This window comes from Rhodnius prolixus, unplaced genomic scaffold (genome assembly GCF_049639745.1).
Source record: "Rhodnius prolixus isolate KJV_2025 unplaced genomic scaffold, Rpr scaffold_7, whole genome shotgun sequence".
Lineage (NCBI taxonomy): Eukaryota > Metazoa > Arthropoda > Insecta > Hemiptera > Reduviidae > Rhodnius > Rhodnius prolixus.
Genome location: NW_027411582.1, coordinates 39,770,800 through 39,788,512, shown reverse-complemented (window position 1 = coordinate 39,788,512; position 17,713 = coordinate 39,770,800). Strand labels below are relative to the sequence as shown.

The following is a 17,713-nucleotide window of genomic DNA, read 5'->3' as shown; positions in this document are numbered from 1 at the left end:
TATCTAACCAACGATCTTATTTATTATTTTATCAGTTTGATCTCTAGCCGCACCCACCGTCAATAAAATCTATTGTGAGCACGTTAAATAACAACTAGCGCTCATAAAAACTGAGCTGGATCAATTGTATAATCGGATCATTACAGATTACTATAAATTAATTGTGCGGCATAAATACGGTGTAATATGGCTGAAAATCAAACAGCTGCTAAATTATCGATATGCTCCAATAAGCAAGCACTTTACTCATTGCGAGTTTACTTTCAATTACTCTACTAGTAAAAAGAATTTGATCGATAATTGCAATCGAGTTGCTCTAATAAAGAAAAAGTGGATTTTACAAGTATTTCTGTGTGTGTGTGTGTTCGACCGCAATTCACAAAAGAAAGATCAAAGGAAGATCAAATTCGATATTTCGTTCAAAGTGCCACCAGAAAATGTGACAGTAAGGTTTCAATCAAAACTGAAGTACCTGTATACGCAATGGTTTGGGCACTTCTCGAAAAAGTCTCCAAAAGTTATTTATTCCAAAATCTGCTTTATTCATTAAATATACGTATTTAGATCATTGACTTATATTGGAAATCATTTTTCTATGAAAATTCGTTTTGAGAGGGATTGTTGAGGTAGACTCACCTGTGTGCCATTCATACAACCTTAGTCGAGGATTTGCAAACTGTGCAATGTTAAAAAGTACGAAATAGATTTTAATAAACTTAGTAGTTAACAAGAAGTTAAGGATTTGAGAATGTATAAGAGATTGGAAGGCTCGTGAGAGTGGTAAATCTTCTTAAAAGATTTTTTTTTAAATGGCTGTCTGACCGGGTGAATAGGGGATCTTATTGAACGGCCATTGTATAAATACATTATAGTGTGAAGCTATTGTGTGAAGTTGGGGATGATAGTCCTGGATCCAGGGCATTAGATGGGAGGCAAGAAGTAGGACAGCCGTCAGTAGCAGTTGGGAAATTGGGACTCCAAGTGATCGGCAAGGGAGGCTTAGCGCCCGCACAACTTTGTTATTAAGTGGTGCGCCGGGACAATGCTAACTTGTTCATTACTGAAGCATGGAGGCGCGCCCGCCCACTTCTAACTCCGCCAACACTAACCGCTGCCTTATTAATCTCAGTCTCCAGAGGTCCGCACAACTGTCTAACTACAGAAATAATTATCTGGCGCTCCATCAATTGTCATCCTGGCAGGAAAATAAAATTCCCATCAAGTTCAAACCGCCAGCTTGCATGCCAACTACTTCTTGCACATTTCTTAGTGGGTACCAAAGTGTGTGAGGCTGAGAATTGATGGATCTGTTGCGGCGCTTTTTTACTTCCTCTTTCTGCTACTAGAGAGCAAGTATTGCGATCGTCTCCAATTGCCTTTACTGAGTTATCGCCGTATACTCGTATACAAGATTTGAGGTCTTCTAAGGAGAGATTAAGTAGTTATTTAGAAAATCATCTCTCTTAGAAAATAATAGCAGTAAGCTCAGACTCTATATTGCCATCCTATTGCAGTGTTGCCATCCTATTGCAGTGTTGCCACCCTATTGCCGTATTGCCACCCAAATGCCGTATTCTGTTTTCTACATCTTTCTTTTACTAAAATTTTTAAAGATCCATACAATTTACCAAGTTCGATTTTTTTTTAGGTATTTTCGTTTTTTAAATATTCTGACTCAAATCTGGCTAAAAACAATTTTTATTCAGTTGAGGCTAAACCTTTCTTAAAATACGCAGTTCCGCTGAAATCTTTGAAAATTTGCACGGCTGTAATTCTTCTCGTACGTATCGTGTACGTAGAAAAATGATTGGTGCCATTTTGAAAGTATTTGTATTGTAAAACAATTGCTAGCAGCCATTGCTATCCGATAGAAGAGGGCGTGGCCGCCATGAATGTTCCAGCTTCTGATTGGCCTATCCAGCAACCCACATCTCTAACTCTGCATTCCTATTTGTCTATTATGTAACACTAAATATTTCATATAAAAGTAAAGTTCAAATTTTGTTTACCAATTTCCCCCTCCCCCCATAAGTATTTGATGAATTCTAAGATCATACAATAAAAATTAACATATGAAAATATCATTAAAATGCAATAATATTAGTGTTTAAGGGAAGGGATTAGCTATGAGGTTAGCATACTGGACTCCCACGCGGAGGTCCCGGGTTCGAATCCAGCAGCTGACCCTTAGATTTTCTCTTTCTAGGAGCTTCTTACAGCTCACTGTCCGGTGATGGACAGTGTTGTCTGTAACGAGAGAACACTGTCCGGAGCCCGGCAGTGCACTGGAAAAAGCTCCGGGCGCTAATAACCTCAGCTGTTGATGCGCCAAAAAAAAAAAAATTAGTGTTTTAACTAATTTATGGTTAAGAAAAAAAAAAAATGATTTAAATTTGTTGATTTTAGGGGAAAAAGAAGGAAAAATCACAATCTGCTTAGGTATGAATTAAATAAGTTCTCCATGTTTAATTTTAAAATGGCAAATGGGCCTAAGGAAAACTTTTTCCCATATTAAAACTCTCCAACGAGGACAGTTGTATAAGGGTTGATCGTCAAAAAGTGCACGAAAAAGCGTAACGTTGAAAAACACCCAACTTTGACAATTTTTTTCTCTTTTTCTATAAAAGATAAAATTCCCAAATATTATTGAGTAAATTTGTAGTTCTTGAGATGAATGCTGGATAATAGCCTTGTCGCAAATATATTGTTTTATAGTACCTTTTCATTTAACTAAATATGATTCATTATTATATTTGACAATATCTGTGTTAGAAATGTAGTGGTGGCCACTGGGCCAGATACTGGTGGGCCTCAGGTTGTACACAGCTGACCAACAGTATTACAAGAGGTCTTGGTAGTGATAGGAGGTCGCACTTCTTGAGCGAAGGCCAGCAGCATACAATGCTGCTGATCGCATCCGGTCTTACGGTATCGGCACATTTTGCAATATTCGTTCTGCGTAGAGGAATGTACGAATATTTGTTGAATGAGGTTGTCAAGTTGTGGGTCGCCAGCTAACTATGGGGACACACAGCTTTTTGGTCATTAATAATTCAAACAGTGGAAACTATCTTGTCTTTATCTCGAATGTTCAGCTCTTACTGTTCAAAGTTGGGCCACCTAGAAAGAAGGCCACCATTTCTGTTGTGTGTGTGTGTAGTAAGAAGTAGATCTGCTGCTTCTGGCTAGGCTGGGAGCGGCTGGAGACTCTAATGCTATTCCCTTGTCTGCAACCTACCCGATAAAGATTTCATTCCAGTCCCATTGTTGCCAAACATCTTTGCCATGTCTATTTTTAGATTCGGCTTTTCACCCTCCGTCTGGAGTTGCTGGTGGAGGCTGCCTCCACCACTCCACAGCACGGAGGATCTTTCTAAGCAGAGATCACTCCGAATTCCTCATCCAACCTGCTCTACATTACTTTCCTTTCTGGTTCTTCTCTTATTTTCCCCAGTAACTTACATTTTTTAGGATCCCATTTTCATCAGAAATTAGCACTTATACTTCAACCGTGCGGTTCTCTCTTTTATTAATTCTTAGCAAAATGTTAACTCGCCCTCCTGATATTAACAAATAAATTAGGCTTCTTCATCCCACAATCCTTCTCATATTATAAGATTAGCCTTTTGGTTAATGTCATCACACTTAAATTTAATTAATTTATTTATTTATTGCTTTGAAATACATTATGTCTTATAAGTAAGGAGTTGTGTTTTTAGGAAAAATGAAAATAAATGCATAATTTCAATTATCACATGAAATGAAAAACTAAATAAATATTAAACTTCTAATTATGTAAACAATAAAAGCAAAAGAAGAAACACAGAACCAGCTGTTCACCTTGTTGAGATAATAACATTTCGGAAGGTAACCTTACAGGAGGTTCCTTGCAGTAATGGGCGCATTCAGCAGACAAGAGCGCTACCAGATCGCTCCCAAAGGGAGCGCTTTATTTCTCTGAACGCTCTGCTACTAATATAACCTAAACATAAACTTTTTTAGAATTAATATTGGCGAGGAATCGGTCAAATAAAAAACAACTCGTCTTTTAAATTAAAAGGTGCTAGGCCTTTCAAAATCTAGTATTTATTAATCATATTTCAATTTTTTTAACTTGTTATCAAAGATAAAGAAGAGCACGCGATAGGTCATTTTTATGTATTTTTTCATCCCCTTTCTACTAAAAATATTGCCAACGCAGTAAAGCTAGTATTTTTCTTAATATCGGGAAATAAGTCGTTTTCCGAGTGATTTTTCTAAGTAAAATCGAATGTTAAGAGCTTTAGATGTTCTCAAGCATACACGGAATGACTAAAAAATAATTTTACATCTGTTACAAACAAGAAGGTTTGATAATTATTTGGTAATTTTGGGAGAGTTGCGTTTAATTACCAAAAAAATTGGAAAAATTTCAAAATTGTTTTTATAAATACACGTACTTTGCTAGTAGCGATCACCGCTCCGTCGAAGTAGCATAGAAAATTTCCGCTCCATAAGATGGCGACCGCTGCCACAACATGTGAGAGCGATGCTAAAAGTGCGCCATTCAGCGGATAGTTCCGTAGCGCTCTTGTCTGCTGAATGCGCCCAATGATACATTACTGTTTAACAATAAATGATCATAACCAATGATAGAAAGTTGAGAACCAGTTAAAAGTTACTTTCCATTTTATAATTTTCTTCAAAATAATGTTGAATATGTAATCAAAATATAATATTCATGGATGAAGGCCCTAAATATTTTGTCGATTCTCTCAAGCTGCAATAAAATCCGTTAAAAATTGATCGGAAGAAGAGTATCCGTGACTGTTCAAGACTTGATAATGAAGAAATGATAAACTGTACTAAGTGACGACTGTTCACAAACTGTCAGAATTATTGTTTTAACCTAATTTCCAATCTCTTTTATGTCAATTAATGATACTTAGATTACGGTGAAATAAAGTTCATAGGATGAAATGAACTGTAGAGGAAATTTACCCATAATCCCCTTCAAAAAGAATTTTCCCTGCAAAATGAGTCCAAACTTCAAGGCTGCTTCCTTTTTGGGCATTCTTTTAAACAAGTATGTGTGGTCAGCATGAGAACCGACTGTGCTATTTTCAATGATGTTATTTATGCAAAGGATGCAGAACAGAGTCCCGACAATGGAAATTTAGATCTTGTGGAAGCAAATTAGATATTTTGCTCATACGAATAGCTTTCAATTATGCATATAAACATGCAAATTATAATCTCCTGATACCGTCATGTTCTAGACTCAGCTGCTTCGGATACCCTCTAACTAAATGAATGTGACCTCATGAGGTAAGCCTTGCAGCTTGCAAAGTATATTTTTACCCAGACCGAGATACAATTCTAAGCACCACTGAGAGTGCCTTGACTTCTTTAAGATATCCGTCTGTTCTTTTTCTCCGCCATCATGTCCCAGCATTCAACAAAAATACACGTATTTCCTAAAACATTTTCTCTTAATAGCAACAAAAGGAGATGAACACCGGATGTAATTAGTAGAGAAGAAAGCCAGGCTGTGCTGTACGAAGTTGTTGGTGGTGTAATGTCCAGCAGATTTTCAGACTGTCGCACCTCCTTGCCCCCACTGGAGGCGGCATGAAGCACAACATCACAGAACACCGTCCCCCCCACCCCGTGACGGCTAAAACAGACAAAAAGCACGCGGCTAATTTTAATTCCCTAATTTGTATTCATAAGGAGCAACATGGAGAGATGCCAAATATAATTGGCCTTAGTGTGTAGCACAGCCCGCCCCCGCGCCTTCCGCATGACACAATCAGCGGTTTTTGGCATCTGTCTCGTTCACAACCGCAAACCATTAGAAGACCCCTTTATAGATATCATATTTAATGATGATGATTTAATAAACCAGACGGACTGTTGTACCCAAAATGGTTCAAAATAGCAAAAAAGATGCGACCAGCAAAAACTACCCAATGTTTTCTTCATATCCAAATTGTGCTGATCCAAGTCTCGGATCCGGTCGGTCTGAGTTCATTGTGGTCATCTCAATCTGTGTCCTGCAAACAAATGTAGCAATTAAGATGCTTTCTTCAGCCAACACTAAAGCATTTTAGTTTTACATTACTACATTTTCTCACTTGTTTAAAAAAAAGAAAAGAAAAAAGAGTTCACTGAAACAATGTTAATGTGAAATGAAGCTTGACGACACAAGATCTCATTAAATTCATAATCCCTTCCAATCCGAAATTTATAGATAAATATTTGTAAAAAAACAGTTCATTTAGAATTTACTGAATTTTGCTTATTGAAATCCTATCAGTATTAGAAGATAATGTAGACGTACATTACACTTTCATGGCTCTTAAGAGAAAGGACGGATGTTGGTGTAGTAGTTATGAAGCGTGCATCTGTAGGAGGGGATTCCCACTTCCGGTTTGAACACTAGAAGGTATAGCATTAGCAAGAGGAAGGAAAAAAAAAAAGAAGAAGCTTCATGGCTTCCTTATTTACTGAAACAGAAGTAATTTAGAAATAAAATCTGCCTCGGAATTCGTAATGTGAGCTAAATAATATAGTTAGCAGTGATAGTAAAGTAGTGTTTGATTAAATAAAGCAAAAGCGCCCTTGTTTGGACCAGATTTACACAAAACTGCTTTTGCTTTATTTGCTTGAAATAAATGTTTCAGTGCTAATTACTGGGTGGTGCGTTTCCAGCGAGTGGAAGGGCTGACAGAGTCAAGCTGTCGAAGGTGCTGTCTAAGCTTCAAGTTGAGGCGGTGGGGGTGGCAGAATTTAGTCTAGTTACAGAGTGGCTCCAGACGGACTCCGCCAATTAGGAGCCTGCAACTCCAGCGGCAGCACTAATTATCGGAACCTTCATCCCTTGGCCCTCAGGATCTCCTAAACTTCTAATTATTTGTTTTGCTTTGCAGCGGCATTGCCCTTTCTGTGCTCGCTGGCCGGCCCATTCCACTTCCTGTAGATAGTAACCTCACAAAGACCAACTACTTCTACTCTTTTTTTTTATCCATCCTCTCCACTCGTTCCGGTCTCTTATTTACTGTTCCTTGACTTCCAACTTCCTCCGCTTCCCGCCCAACAGAACACCATTGCAAAGGACTTTACTTAGAAATACACGCTTGCTATAGTTGTCGGCAAACTTTCACCGATATCGCTGATAATACAATTTAGTCACGTGATGACTCACTTTAGATTATCTAGACTCTGTTTTCTTTTCTTTTTACCTTGCTTAGCAACTTCCACTATCTTTTCCCTTCGTTAGAAGAAACATTGGCTTCCTACAGATATTCTTATTTCATGTTTTTACTAAAAATGAACATTTTCAAGATCCTAGAGTTTAAAAAAAGTGGTTTCAGAAACTGTTGTACGAGTCTTTCACTCTGGGAAAACAGCATCTTAGATCAACATCTTAGGATCATAGAAAGGAGAAGAAGGTCTCCTTTGTTACAGACAAACCTTCCAGTTCTACTAGTATAATTTTAAATGTAATACATCTGAAGCGTCTGCGAAAATACAGGCTTCGCCTGCTGATAAGTTTTCTTGTGAACCATGGTCGTCTCAGACGGTCCGCAGATTTCGAGAAGATTTCGTAACTGATTACGAGGCGACCATTCAAAGAAAACTTATATTGCGTAGAAGATATCAGGTGCTGGAGGAAGAACTACCCTAAAAAGCCGCCCAAATCCTGAGACTTCTCAAACATCTTATTTGGCAGAGGGGCTCCAGAAAAAGGGGCACATTAGAAAGGTGTCCCAAAAGGGGGAAGCCACAAAGTACATCCCACCATATGAAATTCTTCAAGTTGATTTTTGTGTCAGTATTGACAGCAAAGTGCATAGAATGCAATACAACTAAAAATCGTCATTTCTTACTGGGACGTTTTAATTGAGTTATTCGTAATTAAACTGTAACTATTGTACCTACTGCAACTGCAAAAACTATTGCAGCAACTCGTCTTCCCAACTGTTGACTACTTTATAAAAGCCTTACAGAGTCTATTATTTACTGTCTTTACCATCCCTTAAACACCTAAATTACAAGATTGGGCCAAAACAGTTGACCCTGCAATAACGTTTTTATAGCAGAGTGGGGCAAGGTTTTACTGCAAGCTAACCTTCTAGCCCAATAACTAAAGGGCAAAATAAAAAGTATTTATTGATATTTAATGGTGTTATAAAACTCTATTCTTTATTGGCTCTTATATCGGTGTTAGGTATCTTATTAGGTTAGGTAGTCATTAGCAACTAACAGATGGCTGACGGCTTTCCACAGACCGAAAATATTGTTCTTTTTTCAATTATTTGTAAAGAGAGTGTAATTAATACTCAAATGATTTTTCCTCATTAAATTGTCAAGATTCGAACCTGAATAGATCTTATTTAATTCTCACGAGCAGTTTTCAATTCTAAACCCTTACATTGCATGAAATAGCCCTTAGAGAACATCTCCGCTCTTCTCCAGGGATCGCCTAAAACAAATTTTCCTGCTAAATGTGTTTCATATAAACGTTACAGTCTACTTATAATAAAGTGTAACAAAAATTTTCCCTTTAGGTGGAAAAGCCCTTCATAAAAGAGATACAGTTTTCTCTCAAACTCGGAATTCAGTTAACAAGCATATCCGTTGTAGATTGTGGTAGACTGTGAATTACTCAGAACTATGATTACGTCACGTTGAGCGTCACCCACAGAAAAGATAATGAAATCTCCTGGGAATAATGTTGTTCAGCAACATCAGTCAGCTAATCCCCAGAGTAGTGGGGGATCTCTTATTGGACAACCGGAACCTCGGGTGATCCCTCACGCTAACGTCGTATTGCTGTTCCCTATCTCCTAAATCTCAGGCCGTGTCGTTGTTTCTAATAGATTCATCACCAATCAAAAGACAAGAAAACTTCTTTTCAATGAAAACTCAAGATCAGCTGACTGCCATGAATTCGGTGAATTTAAACCGTCAAGAGAAGCCTTAACAGATAACATTAACTTGCCTGAACTATGAGAATTTAATGGCGTTAATTTCTTCAAGTTAATTTAATATTCAGTAGATTGTTAACTCAGTTTTATGAATAATGAAACGTAGCTAGGGAAGATAAAGAAAGATGATTACGGTGTCACGTGCAAGGTGACATGTGGAAGGAACACGTGCCACTCTTCTTGCAGCCATCTCTTAAATATTCTGCCAGTTCTATATAATGCTAGCTCCCCGCTATATTATACACTTATATAACCTAATATTCTTCCTTTATATATAGATAAAACAAAAAGAAGACATTTTATATGGGATCGATTATTGAACAGCTTCCGGGCTATATTGGCTTCCGGTTTTTGCTTCTGACGGAGGGCTCATCTTCTAAAATGGGACATCGATTTATGGCCACTGCTTGCAAGTGAAACAGATCGGATATTCCTCCTTGATATACGATTTTTTAAGAAATAAGTCTGTAAACTATAATTTCAATTAAAATAAATCTCTACACTTAAATTCTACTTCAAAATATGCTCTGAGGGTAACAGTACTTGCTCGGCAGGTAGTAGACACAATTTTTCGAGTAAAAGCTTAAGTTTTTGGAGAGCTTTTAAAGAACAACTTCTTTTGCCAACTTTTCGAACATTGACAAAACGTTCTGACACTTAAAAGACTTGAACAACTTTAAAAATGAAAGCAGAAGTGTCTCTCAGCCTATCTACTCAACCGTAGTAGTTGTTCGATGTGAAAATCCTAAAAATGTTAAATTAGGTGGAAAAAGGGAAGATGAAAAATAAAATTATATAATTATTGAGCCCTTCTAGAAATTTAAGATCTCTAGTTCGAATAAAGTAATGCTTCCGCTTCGTTCACGATAACTAATTGATAAAGCCGAACTTGAAATAATTATAACTACAATTCTAAGTTTAACAATTTGCGGTCACGAAAACTATATATTCATACAATTCTAAGATTAAGTAAGATTATTAAGAAATAGGATTATTACTTTTAAGTTCGAAAATAGGATCACAAGTAATAGAATTACAGCTGTATCATTATTCTCAGTAGAATGAATTCACTATTACAATTATAATTGTTATTAAATTGCTCTAAAATGTTCTTCAATTTAATTATTTTCAATTTGAATTATGACTATTTTCTTTAAGTGCTATGATGAGTACACCCAGATCTCCCTTTTTGTTTTGTACCCTTGAAGGAAAACTAAATATAGTTCGAAACTATATTTAGAGCTATTTTCAAGAAGTGGACTAAAAGTCCAGATTTCTGGAGTCGATGATTGTTTCACAGGATCTTTGGACCTTGGTTATGTCCAGGAGTAATTGCCCAGTAAAATAAGAAGTCATTCTGGTAATTAATTTAATTTAATTAATTCAACTGGTTTTAATTGGTGCACGCGAACATTATCAAAGCAATTTGTTCAAACTAAAAACAAAAAAACCGTTGAATTCTTTTTCTTTTCTTTTTTGTTATAAAATTATTTGGGAAGAATGAACTGTGGAAAATTTGCAGCTTTTTTGTTCGCTCTCAAACAACTTGTGTATTAACTTTTAATTTCACTAACTTTCAGACGAGCTTTTTTAACTACAGAAATTTTAATTTTAAAAATGTCTTCCGTCCACTAAATGAACAAGGTAATTACCTTCCCATCTAGCTGGGAAAGATAGTCATTATCGGATCATTCTTTAAGCTAAGTACGTTTTTTTAATCGTTTATAACACTTGATTTTCTGACATCTTTTAGATTTTTATATTTACTCCAAAGGAAGAAGAGGTGTGGCGAAAAGAGACATGTCTTCATCCGGGAGTTTTCTCACTAGATTTCAGTAAATCTCCCTCCAACTATGGTAACCATTTTATCCAGGGAAGTTACAAGATGGAGTTTGGAGATGATAGTCACTGAATGGAATGAACCCGCGGTCTAGTGATCTATCCGTCTGTTTTTGACTATAGCTTCGCTAGTTTCTATGTTAAGTTTTATGAAAGGTGGGTACTTGGCAGTCAGGGGTATCTCCTCCCTAGAACTGCAAACCCTCATCTAACAGGCTTTCTAAGATCCTCTAATGAGTGGGGGGGAAGCCGACAGTCAGGGTTCGCCACGCCCGGCGCTCAGATATTCAGAAGGTGACTTTTTATACCATCCAGCGGACATAAAAAGCAAAGCGTGATGATCACCACAATTCCATAATTAGAAGAAGTCCTTATACTGTTTCTCTTAGCCAGCGAAAAGTGGTAGAGGTCAGATCTTGTTTCATCTCTCTTTCACTAACCATGATATAGAAATAATTTGTTATACCACATATATAATTCGTGTAGAAGAAGATGAACCTGTTGGAATCTAACATAGAGACACGCACGGAGGGTAGCCGGCTGCCTGGGTTTGAATGTTTTACTCCGGAACAGTCTGGGGGGGGGGCTGCAGATAGTGGGAGGTCAAGTTTGAACGGGGTGTGTGGAGGGTAGAGTAAGGCCATGCATGATTCAGACGAGTCAAGACGTGAAATATTAAGATTGAACGGTATACCTGTGCCACCTCCATACTCTGGGCCACACCGGGGGGCGGATGCCCTCAGCTTTTACAAATAGTTCTTCTTTTACTGTTTTCTTCTTCTTCTTCTATTGTTAGTTTTTCCTTCTTGAGTTTCTGCAGCAGTTTGCTCATTTGCTCATCTTGTTCTGCTGGTGCGCCACACACCCAAGTGATAGATCTCTATTCAACTTGTTTTCCTCCACTTACATCTCTTCTATCACTGTCTTGCACAGCTTCTGCCGATAACTCCAGCAGACGACCACTTCTTCTCTATACCGTCTTCTGCCTTTCTTTTCCACCCTCTCAGCAAACTAAATCGCAATGAAATATCACTGAAAGATTTCTCAAAATTTGCATCCACCCAAAGCTTGCTTTAATAAACAAAAAAAAATAAAAAAAAAAAAAAGCAAGTAAAAAACTCGTCAAATTATCCACACCAAAGTTCTTTCTTTCCAATAAAGGCAGACCCCTGTTTCTCTTTTTTGCATAATTTTTCTCTTAACCAAAGGCTACGTTACTTCAACATCCCAATATCTAAAAGTGGCCACAATGGTTTGCTGACGGCTGTCTCTTCTCTGTCTTTAACACCTCGTACGTATCTGTGTTTGGTTTCAGGTTACACTGTAACCCAAAAACAAAATTCCAACAAAGATAAAATTTGATGTTTACATTTGGTCCCTGCAGCAAATTCGACAAAAAGGGTTTTATCAATTTCAATTTGCTGAAAACGTTTAGAATTATCACTTTGCTGAATGGATTCTCATCCGTTTTATGGTTTTCTTTTTCCTTTTAGCTCGTTGTACTTATTAAAGATAAGAAGATCTTTAAATATTATTTGAAACATTCTTCCGAGGATATTCGATAAGCTCCCCTAACTTCGCTGCGAGGAGACGGTTGGCTATCACTTAGAAGTGACTTAACAATGGCTCCAAGTCTTGCAGTCATCCACCATTGGTCCTAATCTCAAATTGCGCTATTTCTTCACTTCCGTTCCCATCTTCTCCTCAGGAAGGTTAAAGATTATTAACCAATTTAATAGAAGCGAAGTTATGCTTCGCTTTCTGAGATCACCAAATAATAATTACTTCCAAAATGTACAGAACAATATTTTGTCTAAATTAACTATTCATAATTTAAACCTTTCGTACATATGTATGAGAGTATGTAAAGAGAATATAACTGAAATTTATTGAAGCTAAAATTAGATCAGCTGAGAATTGTATAGGCGTGCTAGAACAGTATGTAGTAAATTTTGCCAGCAACTTTGCACACGTGTTGTTGAAATGTTATTAAGACTTGTAATCAGCTGCAGATAAGTTGTTTACATAGGAAATTAGTTGTTTTGTGGCAGGTTACAGTTGTTACAGGGTGGTTCACCTATTCAGTAGGTACTTGCTCATCAAGAACTTCTTATAACCAACCATTCATTATACAAACATATTTACTCACACGATTATGTATACATATATATTCATAACCTGGGTTAGGACCTAAATCGTGTTTCTCATTGAGAACTGACTGCCTGAATTATTCTAAAGTTGTTTGCAAACAATGGGAACATGTTGTTTACCTAGGATAAATTATATTTACGAATAAATATGTTTGTAAAGAGTTCAGAGCAATTCTAAATCATGCGCTATACTCTCTTAATTAGCATATGAAGAAAGAGATGTAAGCTTCTCCGTAAACTTCCATGAGTGAATTGTATGGAATTACTAACGGTATGGTGTTAGAATAATCCGAAATTTGGGGAAAATGAATCTATAATCACAATAGATTTTCACATTAAGCGCGTGATGAGACATGAGTGGCATGCCACAGATCTACTAATGGAATGGTACATATTGAATGTACGGGTAGTCTAAGTGACGCCTCTCAATATGTGTCTTACCCAACGATTTGGCATCATCACTCGGATTCCAAATCATCAGGAATTATCTTCAGTTACTTTCCAGTGGAAATGCGTCAAGTACTTTCTGATGCTTTGCAGTAGAACTGTAGTGTTAGTGGCTTATTAATAGTAAACAGAACCAAAGTGTTAGTAAGTAAATAAACTCAAAGGACTTAGCAGTCAAAGTTTACAAACTACAAACTAATCTCTGGATTCTCCAATCACTAAATTTGTAACTTTAATCATGAAAACAAAATGATAAAATTAAATTTAATAGGTTCTCAAATTCAGTGTTGAGTAACTAAAATTACGTCCGCAATATCTTGTATAAGAAATTTAGACTCTCCCTGTCCTGTAGTTTAAGAGAAAGATGACAGACCGGTCTGACATCACGTTGATCTGACCAATTTCACGCGATCGTGATCAACGTTCAAATTTAAGTAAAATAAACTTCGTTATTAAAACAAAAGAAAATTGGCCTAATAATAAATAAGTGAAGTAAGGTAATCGCCTATTTTTTTAGGCAGTCTTTACGTCCAACTACCAATTAGGTGTAGTGGACGGAGGCGACTAGCAAACATACTTTATTGGAAATTTCTTTTATTAATCATTAAATAAAATCCAAGACCTATACCAGGGGAATCGAACCCAGAGCCACATTAGCTTTGCAGGTGTCGCGGCTCGGCTACCGCGGCGCCTAATAATAAATAAAATTTAACATTTTTATGAGAAGAATTTTCTCTACTAAGACTTCCAGGTGAAAGTTTGATTGTAAGAGAAAGGCATTTCCTAGTATTTTCCATGTTTTCTTGCCATTCGCGTACCCATAAAAGAATATGTTAGGCCATGGGGTTTTAGGGAATCATGCTTCCCCTTCACTTGTATCTAGTTATTATAGTGTGTAGCTTACTAACGTTTCCAAAATTTTAAATTGGGAGAAAATTTGATTAGGCAAACTGCGACAAGAGATAGACGCGTGATGTTCACATCTGATTTTTGGTTCCCTTGGGATTGTGGAGATCGTCTAAGGCGGGCCATAATTCCGTTTGTTTGAAGATCAAGTTCAATCTTCTTCTAGGCCAAATCGATGCAGTTTAATTATTCTGCATTGCGCGTCTCAATAAACGTTTTCTACGAGTGAAACACTGCTAACAATTCTAAAGTTGATAATCTTGATCCTGGTCTTGGGAAAAGTCTAGGTCGGGCGCCCAGCGAACAGATCTATCCTCTGGACTCCTTAAATTACACCATCCATTTTGCGGGCAGACTGTAATAGATGCGCTACTAGACCGTAAGGGACCGTAATTATTTAGTGAAATTGGGAAAATTGTGGTTACAAGTTGTTTACTCTCTCTCTGTCGCTCTCTGAGTTCAAAATTATGTCCTAATTATTACAAAGGAAAACACACCTACTTGTGTACGCATGCATAACTTTAATTGCTTGCATAATTATGTTGGTACAGCAATTGCTCGCGCCATTTCATTTCCAGCTATGTAAATATTTCTACAAATAGCATTTATATGTTTATAATTATACTATATTGTACTGACAGATACACAAATTTCTCAGTGACGTCATACTAGCATTAATTCTGTAGCTTCATTCGCCCACACCAGATACGAGATAAATCCGCAGCCAGCCGGAAGTAATAGATATCTCACCAGACACTCACACGAATTTCCTTCTTGCTTAAATTTTCCAAGGTTTTACATTTTCTCCAATTTCAGAATTTTTAAAAGTTTTCTTCTTGCTAGTTTATAAAATTCCACGTACGGTCAATGGAAATATTATTGTTTTCTTACTATTTATTTACTACGAACAAATATTTTTATGCTGTAAATTTTTCTTTTCACTTGAATACAAATCTGCTTTTGTTTTTGTAAATAAAGACTTTTTCTTTTCCTAGTTTATAAAATCATAGATAGCGCTGATATGATTCTCTAGACTCTAGAGTGATGCTTATCCTAACTCTGGCTCTAAAAACTTTCACTACCCTCATAGACTTGCAGAACCCTAATAGACTTGCAGAACCCTGATAGATCTTCAGGTTGGTAGAATGTGAAGAAAACGTTTGATCATCTCAGAGTAGATATCTAAAATCTATTCAGAAAGTTGAACGTATGTTTTAACTTTTTTAATACAAATTTGGAATTTTCCTTAAATCTTTACAAGAAATGGAAAGCCTATCCTTCTCACAAAAGTACCTTTAAAAGAATTTCCTTGGAAAATTGTTTTATTAAAATCGAAGGACTTCCTGTACGCATTTCGTTTCCTGAGCGAAAACAAAACGTAAGGGCCATTTCTAAAAAAAATAAAAACCGAGAAAACTAGCGCTCCCGATTGGCCAAAAAAGCTTTCCATTGATATCTTCAGTAGCTTCTAAGCCGCATTCCACTTTTGGATGCTATGCGATTTTCTGTTTCGGTTACTGAATCCAATTTCTGTAAAATAACCTTCCTTGAGGCACATGAAAACGGATACATCCGATGACATTTCTATTTCTATAGCTTGACGCGATCGCAGTACTTCCGTACACGTGGGTAAGTGAATGTAGTACACACATATATTGTTTTATTTATCGCTGTGTACGCAAAATGTACACGTTCCAAAAAGAAAATAATGCCCTAGTTCTGTGTATTTCTGTCAGAATGTCCCACTTGACTGCAAGTTTTCTTTTCGTTTTATTAAACTGTCCCGTACTGGAATACCTTTTTACATGTTTTAAATTATTTCTGTGTGTGTTACTTTCCCTCAGGTGAGGAAACATCGCCCGTCTATGTTCAGATTTCACATGCGTTTGTTGTTTGGCTTCCAATTTAATGTCGGACATGCTGCTAGCTGTACTCTCCGATACAGAACAGTGTTTCTGAATTTAGTATTTATTTCATGTGGTCCAGTGTTTTCAAGTTTTTCCTTTTATTAGATGCAACTGTTTTTCTTTCTTTTTTTGTCATCCTTTGACATGCCGACAGTTTTACGCTTTTTTGTGACGGTCTGGAAATGATGACAATGGATGTTCTTGTGCACGGTTGGTTTATTTAACTGGGTTTTTGATGTGAAGACGTTTGCAAAGGGAAACTTGTATCGTGTTTTCAACTTTGGCAGCTTTGATGTTGGGGACATGCTTGCTAGCTGTCATGTTGGACGGGGATATTCAGACAGCGTGGTGAGGTCATTAGATAGCTATAACCTTCCATGCTGGCCACTTATTGTCGAACAGTTGGTCCCATTGTACTTGCTTCCGCCCAATATCTACCTACCGCTTCCATACATTCACTACTAGCAGAACACGGACAGTGGTTGGCGGATCCCTATTCCTCTCAAACAAGTTTTGCATTTACTTTAATTTTGTACAGGGGTACCAACATTCATGCCAAATTTTAGATATCGAATTTTCACCGGAAGTAAATTGAGATGGCCGGAATCTAATCTGACTTTACCTTCTGTTACGTAAATATCCTGGTTTTACATTTTCTTCAAACCACGTGATTGTCAAGCTCCACTCTACTAAATTGGTGCTCTAGAGGGAAGCGTACCTGAATTCCATTCGGAAACTACTTTGTAAGCTAGATCGACAATATTTTAATAAACTTGATCGATAGTGCTACTTTAGTAAATCGATTTTTCCCCCTCTCTCAGAATCAGCTCCCGCCCCGCCCCCTTAAAGTTCCAATTTACTAACACACCCAACATTGATGCCAATAACCCATATTGTTAACATTTCCTTAAGAAAATTAGTGCAAGGGCATTTTTGGGGAATGACTGCGTCAGGTTTTCCAAAAAACATCATTTAAGTGTAATGAACGGTTCTCGCTTTCTGTATAATACTAAGCGCATTAATTGAATTCACAAAAATTGAAGAAAACTAAACGAGCGGAAGTGGCACTTTGCGGAAAAAGTTTTCTCATTTTTTATTTGTTTTTTCCAACGATTTTCTTTAAACCTGTGCAAGCGCAGTGTGCAACATTGATGCGTACGAAACTTCTAACCCAAAGTTTAGAGTTAGAACCATATTAATTCACTGGAAGTGTGCTTTCCAATTTTATTTAATTTCCTTTGAAGTTGGGCATAACGTCCGTTAGTCACATCATTTTGGTTCGGACGTTTTCTCTGGAATTAATTATTTTACGTGGGTTCCGGAGACGTGCGCACGTCACACTGTCGCTATGTTACTTCCGTTGACTGTGTAGTGACGAAGTTCAAATTGCAATCACTCCTTTAATTCACTAAAACCTTGTTAAAGCCATAATGTGTTAACTAAGTTCTCGCGTTATTGATAAATATATTTTTTTTAATAAAAAAAATTATTG

General features: G+C 36.9%; 2 protein-coding genes across 5 annotated transcripts in view; one reads left to right on the top strand and one right to left on the bottom strand.

The window, feature by feature from the left end:
* LOC141447621 (uncharacterized) overlaps positions 1–17,713 on the bottom strand; it is a 475,629-nt gene that overhangs the window by 188,753 nt on the left and 269,163 nt on the right. The gene's annotated exons all lie outside the window — the stretch shown is intronic.
* LOC141447616 (furin-like protease 2) overlaps positions 1–17,713 on the top strand; it is a 546,208-nt gene that overhangs the window by 292,814 nt on the left and 235,681 nt on the right. The gene's annotated exons all lie outside the window — the stretch shown is intronic.